Genomic DNA, 12,275 nt, shown 5'->3' with positions numbered 1-12,275 from the left:
CTTATAGTCAAGTTGTGCCACAAACTTCTCTTCTCCCCAATCCTATTCAATACTTCCTCATTAGTTATGTGATCTACCCGTCTAATCTTCAGCATTCTTCTGTAGCACCACATTTCGAAAGCTTCTATTCTCTTCTTGTCCAAACTATTTATCGTCCATGTTTCAGTTCCATACATGGCTACACTCCATACAAATACTTTCAGAAACGACTTCCTGACACTTAAACCTATACCCGATGTTAACAAATTTCTCTTCTTGAGAAATGCTGTCCTTACCATTGCCAGTCTACATTTTATATCCTCTCTACTTCGACCATCATCAGTTATTTTGCTCCCCAAATAGCAAAACCCCTTACTGCTTTAAGTGTCTCATTTCCTAATCTAATTCCCTCAGCATCACCAGATTTAATTCGACTACATTCCATTAACCTTGTTTTGCTTTTATTGATGTTCAACGATCTTTGTTTTCTTTTAAATTATATTTCAATAATTGTATTAACTGATATGTTGAGGGTTGGGTCCATAACTGCCTTAGATATTAGTCAACAATGCTCCCACTATTAAATTGTGTATTTTGCGATTTGTGGAGTGTTCATAGGTTTTTTGATAATGAACTACTGTTTAAGCACGAAAACATTTTGTGAGTCCAGCATCTCACCACTCCCTAACCAGCTCCCTAGCGCCTCTGCTGTAATTACATTTCGTTCTTATTTTAAAGTTCCTGTTTGACAAAATTTTGTCCATTCGTAGAGCGTTCAAAAACATGCAAGAAACGTGCGTCTCTAAAAAGATCTGCACATTCCTTTGGAGAGAAAGGTCCTAAAGTAAGAGTTAAAACACAAAGGAATTGCAGACACATGTACGAGGGCTGGAACTTTAATAGTGGCAACTATTTATTTACAGCTCGTACAAAATAGATACGAGTTTCAAAGTTTTACTGACCTTCAAAGTAGTCACTAGCATTGTGTATAACCCGTTGCCAGTGATGTGGATATCGTAGGATACCCTTATCAGTGCCAGTAGTGTTGACAGTTCGAGCGGCGCGGTGTATTTCCCGACGAATTTGTAGCATTTCTGAAGCGAATGCCGTGAAATGTTTCCTTCAGTTTATAAATTGAGTCGAACTCACGAGGGCTTAAGTCAGAGGAGAACAGTAGGTGGTATAGCACTTAGCAGCCCCATCAGTCAAACAAATCAGAAACAATCTGCACTGTACGCGCTTGAGCATTTAACTGCAAAATGGTGGTCAGGTCCTGTAGAAAGTGTCATCACTCCTGTCTCTAAGTTGGTAGTAGGTTGTGTTCCCAAAATGGACATTATAGAGACAGAAGTGATGACACTTTCTGCAGGACCTGACCATTTTGAAGGAAAATGCTCAAGCACGTACAGTGCAAATTGTTTCTGATTTCTTTGACTGATGGGGCTGCTAAGTGCTGTACCACCTACTGCACTCCCCTGACTTAAACCTCATGAGTTCAACTCGATTTCTAAACTGAAGGAAACACTTCATGGCATTCGCTTCTGAACTGCTACAAATTCTTCGGGCAATAGACGGCGCCGCTCAAACTGTGAATACAACTGGCACAGCTAAGAGTATCTTACGACATCCACATCGCTGGCAACGGGTTTTACACAATTCTGGTGAGTATTTTGAAGGTCAGTAAAACTTTGAAACACGTATCTATTTTCTACGAGCTGTAAATAAATAGTTGCCACTATTAAAGTTCCAACCGTCGTATATGTTAAAGTAAGAGTATTTGCTGCGTTATCAGGGCATCTCCTTACACATATTGAGCAGACTCCTAAATTGGTCTTTTGTGAACCAGAGGGAGTGGTTCACCCCAGTCTTTTTTATTATAATATACACACATTTTGAAACTTAGAATCTATCTAGCGAGAGCTGGCATTGCGTGCAGTGCAAAAAGAAACTGCTGAAATTAAGAAACAGGGAACGGGGAAAGAAAGGGAAGGGATTGTTAGGAACTCGTGACTTCCAGTCACACAGGGCTTTATGGTAATGCACTGGCGAATGTCGAAAATTTACGTCGGACCAGGGCTAGAACTTGGATTTACCGCTTCTCATGAGCTTCGGCCATCCGGACACGTTCCCTGACTGACTCAAATTTCTTATTGCATGCTGCAACGCAGCAGTAATTTAAAATACAGCCTGGTGGAACAATGTCCTCCTTCAAATTTCACATAGTAAAAGGCTGTTCAGAAATCAGACAACGAGGAAGTGAGAAAAGGCGTGGGGACACGGGAAGGTCCCGGTTGGGTTGCATTACGGTCAAAGAGATTTCAAAACAGAACCTCGATTGCAAGGCGTACCCGACAGAAGAAGTAGACTAGGCTACGAGAGACTGGACATTAAAACAAAAAAGTAAGGCGAGCAAGGTGGATGTGTTGCGAGGAAGCCCCTAATGCGTGAAGGACGCCGAAGGTAAACAGATCGTAGTTTGAAAACGGACGTCTAGACGAAGATAGGAGTCCGTCTACTCCGGAATACGGGTCCTGTGTGCTAACCACTCCGCTAGCTCGTTCATTCATCTTTTAACGCAGTGCGTATCCTTAAATTGGACACTGGTGACCTCTGGAGCGCCTCTCACGCGACATCACCGCAAGGCCCCTTCTTGGGCTGCCCAGAAGGTCCGCAGCCAGAGTTCTAGAAGAGCTCAGAGTCGCGCCGCTACTCGGATGACACTAACTCCCCAGGGCGGTGGCCCGCCTCCCAGCGAAATCCGAGTCGACAGCTCACGTCTTGGGCACAAATAAAAGTCTGCGCCGGTTGCGCGACCCTGATGAGCCACGGTCGCCTCTCACAAACGTGTGAGCAGAACGCAACTCGCGGTGACAGCTTTCATAACACGGCTGGCAACGAAAAGGCGCACAATAACTTCTTCGAAATTTGCCGGGAGAAATAGTTTGATACGGCAGTGTACTTTCCAGATTAGTTACTCGTTTCAAGTCACGTACTGTACGTAACGTAATCCGCCAACACCGTTTTTTATTCGTAACGTCGTTATGAATCTGAAGCCAATTTCATTTATAACAATGCTGTCGACGATACCGTATAGAAGCTGAATGCGGACGAGTACGATCTCTGACATCCTACTGCGTGTCGCCTCGTGTACAAGTAACAGGCACAACAGGACGCTGAGGGAACACAAACTGCACACTCTCTTGTGGACCACCTCTTAGTCGTATATGATACGAAACCTCTCTGTAACGTTTTCGTAATATGTCAGGAAAAATCGGTAGATAGTTCGCATTCCAGACTAGTTACTCTTGTCTAGTCACTTTCGTACTCACTTTGCTTCACATATCTGTAAACAACACTTTTTTATTCTCAAAAATGTACTTTAAAAAGGCCTTATGATCGAAGGCAAAGGCGATATCATTTATAACTATACTTTCGACTGTATAGCATCGCAGCGAAAACTGGCTGAGGCAAGCCTCTAAATGAGATTGCATGGGAAACTGTCAGGCCAAAATGAGATAATGAGGTTTCATGTGCTGAAGCTTATTCCATCCTTCGATAGCTTCGATAGAGGAACACAACTTACCCTACTCTAATCTGGTGTAGAATGTAGAAGAGAGACTTACAAACTGGTTGCACCGAACCACCAAATATTTGATAGGTTTGCGTAGATTCGTAGAACACGTAAACTTTTTAAATTAATATGACTGTATTAAGCCTGCTCACTGTGCTACATGAGTGCACCATGGATAAAAAATAAACTAACTGAATCTAAGAGACTTTAACGAACTCTATCTAGGCGCTTCAGCCTGGAACCACACGGCTGCTACGGTCGCAGGTTCGATTCTTGCCTCGGGCATGGATGTGTGTGATGTCCTTAGGTTAGTTAGGTTTAAGTAGTTCTAAGTCTAGGGGACTGATGACCTCAGATGTTAAGTCCCATAGTGCTTAGAGCCACTTGAACCATTTGAACTCTATCTAGTAAGTAAAATTCATGGTAGACGATTACTTTGCAATAGAAAGTGGTGTAAGGCCTGTGGACAGGTTATTTGCATCCTTGGTGCTAGATAAAGTACTCAAAATATCGTAGAAAATACTTTGAATGATAAAAAAACAAAGCATCCAGAGGGCAGAAGGAAACGGAATGGAATTTCACGATTGAGAGGGAACGTGATATTACTTTGGTGATTACGAAATCGAGTCAAATTGGCAAAACAGAAACAAAATCGCAGTGTGAGCCCAGTTATCGGTATGACGTTCCACCCCCTCTCGCCTGAAGCGATGCACAGTATTGGTTGAGATAGGCGTTATAAAGCCGTTGTATCCTCTCCTAAGAAAAGCTGGCGCACAATTGTTGTGACCTGTCCTTAATAGCTGTGGTAGGGGCATTAAAATAAGCTTGACGTCCAAGCTAGTACCACACTTCTATCGAGGACAGATCTGGGGAGAAACTCAGCTTTATGCAGACAGTTCATAGAGACAGTGTGTGTGTGTGTGTGTGTGTGTGTGTGTGTGTGTGTGGACATGCATTGTCTGTTGAAAAATGCCACCGTAATCTGTTTGTCACATGACAGATAAGACACGTGGACGCAGGATCTCTGTGACGTACCATTGTATCTTAACCAGCCATGTCCAAGCCACAGCATGACAGGGGAGCAGCACCATTGTCCCTCACCAAAACGTTGGAAGAATGGCACCTCTGCCCTGGTCGCCGCCGTGCTCGCCAACATTGCTCATCCGTGGTACTGCAGAACAGCGGTTCATCACTGAACACAACTGGACGCCATTAAGCCGCAGTGCAGGCTTCGCAGTCAAGGCACCACTCAAAACGCAGTCGTTTATGTTGTAGTGTTAATGGCAGCCTACGATGAGGATGGAAAATTCTAGTCCGGCTGCTGCTAGTCTCCAACAGATGGTGTAGGTTGACGCAGATGATTGCAGGGAGTGCAGTACCTTTTCTCGGATGGCAGGTGTCGGTGTGAGGATGTTACGATACGTTTGGTGCACAATATGTCATTCCTCTCTTGTGATGGTCAGACGTGGTCGATTGGAATCTTGACAATGAGTACGTCTGCCCTCACGTTCCTATACAGTCCAACATCGGGCCATTGTCACATCGTTATATCACTGAAATCTGGATAATGCACGATTCTACCAGCTGGCCCAATGGAGACCAACAACGAGGCCCCTTTCAAACTATGACAGATTCCTATAAACAAGTCTCGCACAAGTACGCAGCAGCTACGCGTCCTTCATATTGATCACGCTCCTTTTAAACCCTAATACACCTGGTAGCAGTACTAAACACGAATAACACTAACGCACTCTGGTGGCTGTTCCACATCTCACAGAAAACTGCAGCTCCGATGGTATGAATGAGTAAGAAACTATGTTGACATCCGACCCTGTCTTCTGGGTGCTTCACTTTTTTTGTCAGACAGTGTACATACTTGGAATCAATATGGCGACTAAAAGTAGAACAATCTGTACAGTCTTGGTTCAAAAATGGCTCTGAGCACTATGGGACTTAACATCAGTGGTCATGAGTCCCCTAGAACTTAGAACTACTTAAACCTAACTAACCTAAGGACATCACACACATCCATGCCCGAGGCAGGATTCGAACCTGCGACCGTAGCAGTCGCGCAGCTCCGGACTGAGCGCCTAGAACCGCGAGACCACCGCGGCCGGCTGTACAGTCTTGTACCGCAAGTAAGCAAGGTAGAGGATTTTGTTACATGTGGCCAGTATCTTCTTTCTACAACACAAATGCACTCGTGGATTAATGCAGTTCTTTATTTACATGAACTGCAAACATTTACTTAACTAGAATAGAGTCCATGTATTGTAGTAAACCTTATCAGTAATAGTCCTCTTGCAGACTGAAGTAATTTCAATATCGGTAGTCTTGCTATTACAAACTTTAGTTTCTCATTGCTAGTAAAGTGCAATTCTGATTGAGGTAAACTAGTCCTGCTGTAGTCACAAATCTGGTCGCTATGTACTGTTGTAGCCTGTGATGAACTGACCCCGCTCTGCGAGTAAACTGACAGACGCCAAACTGGATGACTGACTGAGGCTCTCTGATCAGCGGCGGCGTCCTTAATATATGCTGTTGTGAGGGCTTTGGTGGCATGTTGCTTGTGAGTGTGTCTCTGGTCTCTCTCGTGATAGGCGCGATTGATCTGGCGCCTACTAATCGATCTTCGCACTTCATTTTGGTGACCTGTTTGCTGGCGACTACTTACGCCAGCACACAATCAGTGTCGTATTAAAGGCTGTTCTGATGACACAGAAAAAATTTCTGGAAGTACTACTAAGGCCAGACACGCCCTCGAGCAGCATCATGAGATGGCTGTCAAAACTGGCCTCCAGACCTCTTTTTAAGTGACAGAGTACTTTGGACTCACACATGCAGACCTCAGGTACCGCAACACGAGACTGACAGCATCAAACAATTTCAGTCCATGAAGTACTTGGGTGAAATTATAGGGTACACTGGCAATGAGAACGTGAACAGCAAAACTGGTGCAGAAAAACTGCGTAAATCATTTACAATTATGTGGAGTATTTATGATAAGTGATTTCTTTCTACCAAAACGAAACTCCACCGTTACCAAACAGTCATTCTCATAGAATGTCAGGGCAATCTAAGAGAATGAAAGATAAATATTACGGAAGATATTTGTGCCTAATAACAAGAGGAAACGGTCTGAAATTTTATAGAGTTGTAGCACAAATGGAAGACTCTTGATTAATAAATAAAATCTTCTTCATTGTAAAGTGGACCTGGAATAAGAATGTACAATAACTAGACGACACACAAAAGGACATGAAGGAAAGCACTGCTGGCGCAGTGCAAATACACTGACAACTTACAGTCAGAAGATCAACTCTCATAAATTCACGTCCAAGCAACTGGCAGAAAGAAGTCTTAAATTCAAAAGCCAATGTGCATTAGAGCAAAGAGGATACCATAGTGACAGGAAGAATAAATTGTGGGTAAATCAGATGAACAGTGTTACAAGTGATCTACCTGCTCACTAAAGGTTTGAATGAAACAGTATTGTTAATAATATGACTGCAGCAAGATTCGAGCCTTAATGCCTTGCGTCTCTCTCTCTGTCTGTCTGTTTCTCTCTCTCTCTCTCTCTCTCTCTCTCTCTCTCTCTCTATATATATATATATATATATATATATATATATATATATATATATATATATATATATATAGTGTGTATTAATCGATGAAGGGGGTTTTGAAGGAGACACTGAATATATACACAATATATATATATATATATATTCAGTGTCTCCTTCCAAACCCCCCTCATCGATTAATACACAAACAGAGCAGTTCCCGAGTATTAGCAATGAGGAGGTTAGAGCCTCCTAGCTCCAATAGGAAAAGAGGAAGGGCAAAAACGTGTTTCTTCCAACCCCTGCCATGTGTACTGCCCAGCATTATGCAGTGTGGAATAGGGTTGGCCTGCCTTATCCATCTGCTTTGTAGGGCAGCGTACACGGCAGGCGTGAGGAATGAATTTCTGCCCTCCAAAACAGATGTGTTGTGTTGGCCTAATATCAGTCTGGCTTATTGACCTGACACGCAAGATGGCCTATGTGACAAGACAAAAGAAACGATTTTTGTACCCTTGCCATTTAGGCTGTCCTGCACAACAGCCATGCTGTGAGAGTAATAATGGCCTATTAGAGCGATCTGTTCTGCAGAGGCTCCATGTGCTGATGGGTATGGCGGAAAAGGAGGGGTGGATGGATAGTGAGTGAGAGGAGGAAGAGATGAACAGAAAGGGAGGAGGAGATGGACAGATGGTGAAGGGGGACAAGATGATGCTTGAGAGAGGATGGACAGAGAGATAGATAGAGAGAGAGAGACAGATAGAGACAGAGAGAGTGTGTGTGGAGGAGGATGAGATGGGCAGAAAGAGGGGGTGTCGGAAGAGGTGAACAGATAGGGGCGATGAGGGGACAGACAGAGAGACAGTGATAGAAAGAGGTGCACACAGAGAGAGGGAAGGAGGAGACGTGTGCACTACATGTGTTGAACACAGAAACAAGCTGTGCTGTGAGGAAAAAGTTAGTTTAAGATACATATGTTCCGCATTGCACCACATCATGCACTATAGCATGCGTTTTAGTATGTAATCGTTCTATTCCTGAGCACATTTGCTGCAACGTTCTTGGGTATGTTTTACTTCGGTACATTTCATAAATGCGACAGAACTGGTCATGCAGTAAATGAAGTAAAAGTTATTTGGAAACTATAGAGTTTATTTCTTAACACAAATTGCCATAATCATTTCTTATTCATTGCTCATTTAAAATGAAAATACGTCCGACATCTTCTGCCAGACTTTAAATGAAATCATGAACTAATAACCTATGTTGACTGTTTATGTTTTTTTTCCTTTCTGTACAACCATTTTGTGGTACTGTCTTCTAATACGACCACTCACTGAATTAACATGGTTCAAATGGCTCTGAGCACTATGGGACTCAACTGCTGTGGTCATCAGTCCCCTAGAACTTAGAACTACTTAAACCTAACTAACCTATGGGCAGCACACACATCCATGCCCGAGGCAGGATTCGAACCTGCGACCGTAGCAGTCGCACAGTTCCGGACTGCACGCCTAGAACCGCGAGACCACCGCGGCCGGCACTGAATTAATAGGTAGCTTACTTCTAAATTTGCATCAGGCGAACATAATGGGTAACCAGGGTGGAGGTGCAGAATAAAACTACAGGGAAAGGAAATTCGTATTACCAAGGACTAAACGAACGGATAGACTGACAGAACACTTACTGAGTATCGACAAATCGTCTGGTTCGTGATGGCGGAATGTGGTAGAGGGGATCAAAAATTATACAGGAGGTTTAAATTTTGACAATAGTAAGCAGTGGTTAAAAAGAGAAGGAGAGGCATACAGTAGCGTGGGTAGCGGCGTTAATCCAGTCTTCCGACTGAAGGCTGCAATTACGAGGGCCATTCAATAAGTAATGCAACACCCTTTTTCTGTTATCAAGTTGGCTTTAGTCAGGATCCCAATACACCATATTACTCCTCATTCTTTTGGCTACACGAACATGTTTTTAACGTAATCTTCGTTCAATGCGACGGCCTTATCCCACGTTACAAGGAGAGCATATTTTCCCTCACGGTACCACTCTACTGGTCGATATCGGAGCCAACGTCTTCCTGTACCAATAACCTCCACATACTCGCGGACTGCTCCCCGCGGAGTGCATCCTTCTTTGTGCCAAACAGACGGAAGCCGTAAGGTGCCATGACCCATGTTTCATCAGGCCTGTGACGATGTTCGACAAAAATGATCACCATCAGCATCGTAAAGCGCAAGTACTTCCGCAGATATGGTCCTTCGTGACTTTTTATGGTCTTCTGTTAGGTCTGGCCGCTGTGGCAGAGCGGTTGTAAGTGCTTCAGTCCACAATCGCTCTGCTGCTGCGGTTGCAGGTTCGAATTCTTCCTCGGGCATGGATGTGTGTGATGTCCTTCGGTTAGTTAGGTTTAAGTAGTTCTAAGTCTAGGGGACTGATGACCTCAGATGTTAAGTCGCATAGTGCTTAAAGCTATTTGAACCATCTTCTGTTAGAAGGCAAGGATACCAGCGAGCACACACCTTTGAGTGCCCCGACTGGTGGACGAGCATTTCAGCACTACCAACAGAGACGTCCAGTTCTGCGAGACGTCTGATGTTATTCGTCAGTCACCGCGAATGAGAGTGTCCGCACGTTCCAACATTGCAGGAGCCACAGTTGTGTGCGACGGGCCTGCACGCTAGAGCTCGGACAGATTTGCACGACCTTGTTGCGATAATGACATACGTCTCATCCGCACGATTCACAGTGCTTGTGTTCACTGACAGGTCTACGAAGACATTATGCAAGCGATGACTATCTCCCATACACTGGCTTTCAGCCAAATGAAACTCCATGACAGCTCTGTGCTTCGAACGCGCACCTCTGTTAAAGACGCCATTTTGAAGACTAGGTCTAGCTCTGCTACCTGTCGAAACTTCATGAAACTCTAGGGCCTGAAACGGGAATGTCCGACGATGTCCCACAACAGTTCCGCATTTCTCAACCGAAAGCGCCAGAGAAAAATACGTGTTGAATTACTTATTGAACACCTGTTGTAAGCAGAGGCTACACAGCTTAGACTATCGTAGATAGGGGGGTTAATCTAATCTTCGCACTGATTACCCCAATTAGATAAATCTTTTGACTGGTTTGACAAGGGACTCTACGTAAGTCTGTCCTGCTCCAATCTCTTCATCTCAGACGAGTCTGCCATTTCACTAAATAAAAAATTCGACATATTGCTATCATTTTCTATCACTGGAGGGTTGGATAAGTGGAGGAACTTAAGAGTCAATATGTGACCCACAGCACTGTAGAAGTAACCGCTCATAACTTCCCTCTTCTTAGAAGGCGTACATTTAGCGTAGTGGAGAAGTTGAGCCAACTCTCGTCATCCCCAAAAGAACAGGCGAGAAGTTGGGCCGGCTGCTTTGTGTCGTATACAAGTGAAAGCTCTTCTGCAACTTAGCCGGCTCGCCGTCCATCGATCCGCTGCAGTCCGGATGGCCGGGGAGTCATCAGGCGCCGGAACACGTCACCAGCCGCGCCGCACCACGTGACGGATCGCGCTCTATTTTTAAACACTAATCAGCCGTAATCAGATTTTGGTACACGACGGGCCCCGGCTGCGTCCTCTGGCAGAATGAGGCCAACGCCAATAACACACGAGAGTCAGCGAAGGATTGGGGTCGCGTTGTATAGCGCAGAGTGGGCCGACAGGCAGAGATTACCTCCCATCCCCTACCAGGTTCTTTATTTTCGTTAGTTTAAGGTCTCGGCGACAGCGAGATAAGAGCAAACGGAGCACTAGTGCTGCCCGCAGCTAGTCTACGTATAGAAGGGAGTCTATTGACGGAACAGAAAAGAAGAGATTACGCTACTTCTGCTGAGATTTTTACTAGGTACGTTCAGAAAGTAATTCAATACATTTCTTTCTCGTCCAACTTCGGTGTAAAAAAATGCAGAATTTCTTGCGAGACATCGTAGAATATTCGCGCTTCTGTCCCTATAGTTTCATAAAGTTCCGATAGGTGGCGTCGCTATACGTAGCCTTCAAAATGCAGTCTGGTACGGAGGTGGATTCCAAGCAGAGAGCTGTCACTGAGTTTCTTTTGTGCGGAAAACCATAGCATAGAAGGTATATATAGGCGTTTGCAGGATGGCTGCGGCAAACTGTCAGTGAATAAAAACAAGGCGAGTCATTGGCCTACGTGTCCGTCAAAATCACAACAAGGTCGCGCAAACCAGTCCTATATCCCATGGGCCGGCTGGCCGCACACAGCCTTAGAAAATTGAAGTAATAACTATGGCGTGTTCGTCGCCACAAAAATGCAAACGAAGGTCTCCTTTTCTCTGACAACATGAGAACTGACATAAGTATGCGCACCAGAGAGGAGCTCACAAAATTTCATTGGACTGTTTTCCCTCATCCTCCCTACAGTCCGTATGTCGCACTTTCCGACTTCCGTCTGTTCGGCCCAATGAAGGATGCACCCCGCGTGAAGTAGTACGTGGGTAGTGGGGAGGTTAAGTAACGAGACATTGACACCGACGTTACATGTAATCGCAATTGCGAATACAATTATATATCAGCTGTACAATTTACTGTCGACACATGAACATTTTTGCCGGACAGGGACTAGAACCCAGGTTTCCCACTTTACGAAACCGGTCACCTTAGGCATTTCGATTAGCGGAGCACACCTCCCGGAACGACAAAGTGTCTGTTAATCAGTGTGTGTCCACTTCCTGTTCTCATACAGTTACTGTCCGCCACAAATTTTTATGTATCACCAATAAATTGTTCAGATCAAGTCTAATCGTATTCGCGATTGCGAATACATGTCTTCCATAATAATAAGATAGATTTGTATGCGATCAAGCCGGCCGGAGTGGCCGAGCGGTTAACGGCGCTACAGTCTGGAACCGCACGACCGCTACGGTCGCAGGTTCGAATCCTGCCTCGGGCATGGATGTGTGTGATGTCCTTCGGCTAGTTAGGTTTAAGTAGTTCTAAGTTCTAGGGGACTTATGACCACAGCAGTTCAGTCCCATAGTGCTCAGAGCCATTTGAACCATTTTTTGTATGCGAGCAGAAGCATTTAATGGCTTTTCCCTGGCTCAATACGCTTTTGGAAGGGGGCAGAAAAACCATTAATTTTGGAACGATTTTCTCT

This window comes from Schistocerca piceifrons, chromosome 1 (assembly GCF_021461385.2).
Source record: "Schistocerca piceifrons isolate TAMUIC-IGC-003096 chromosome 1, iqSchPice1.1, whole genome shotgun sequence".
Lineage (NCBI taxonomy): Eukaryota > Metazoa > Arthropoda > Insecta > Orthoptera > Acrididae > Schistocerca > Schistocerca piceifrons.
Note: the sequence above shows the minus strand (reverse complement) of the source record.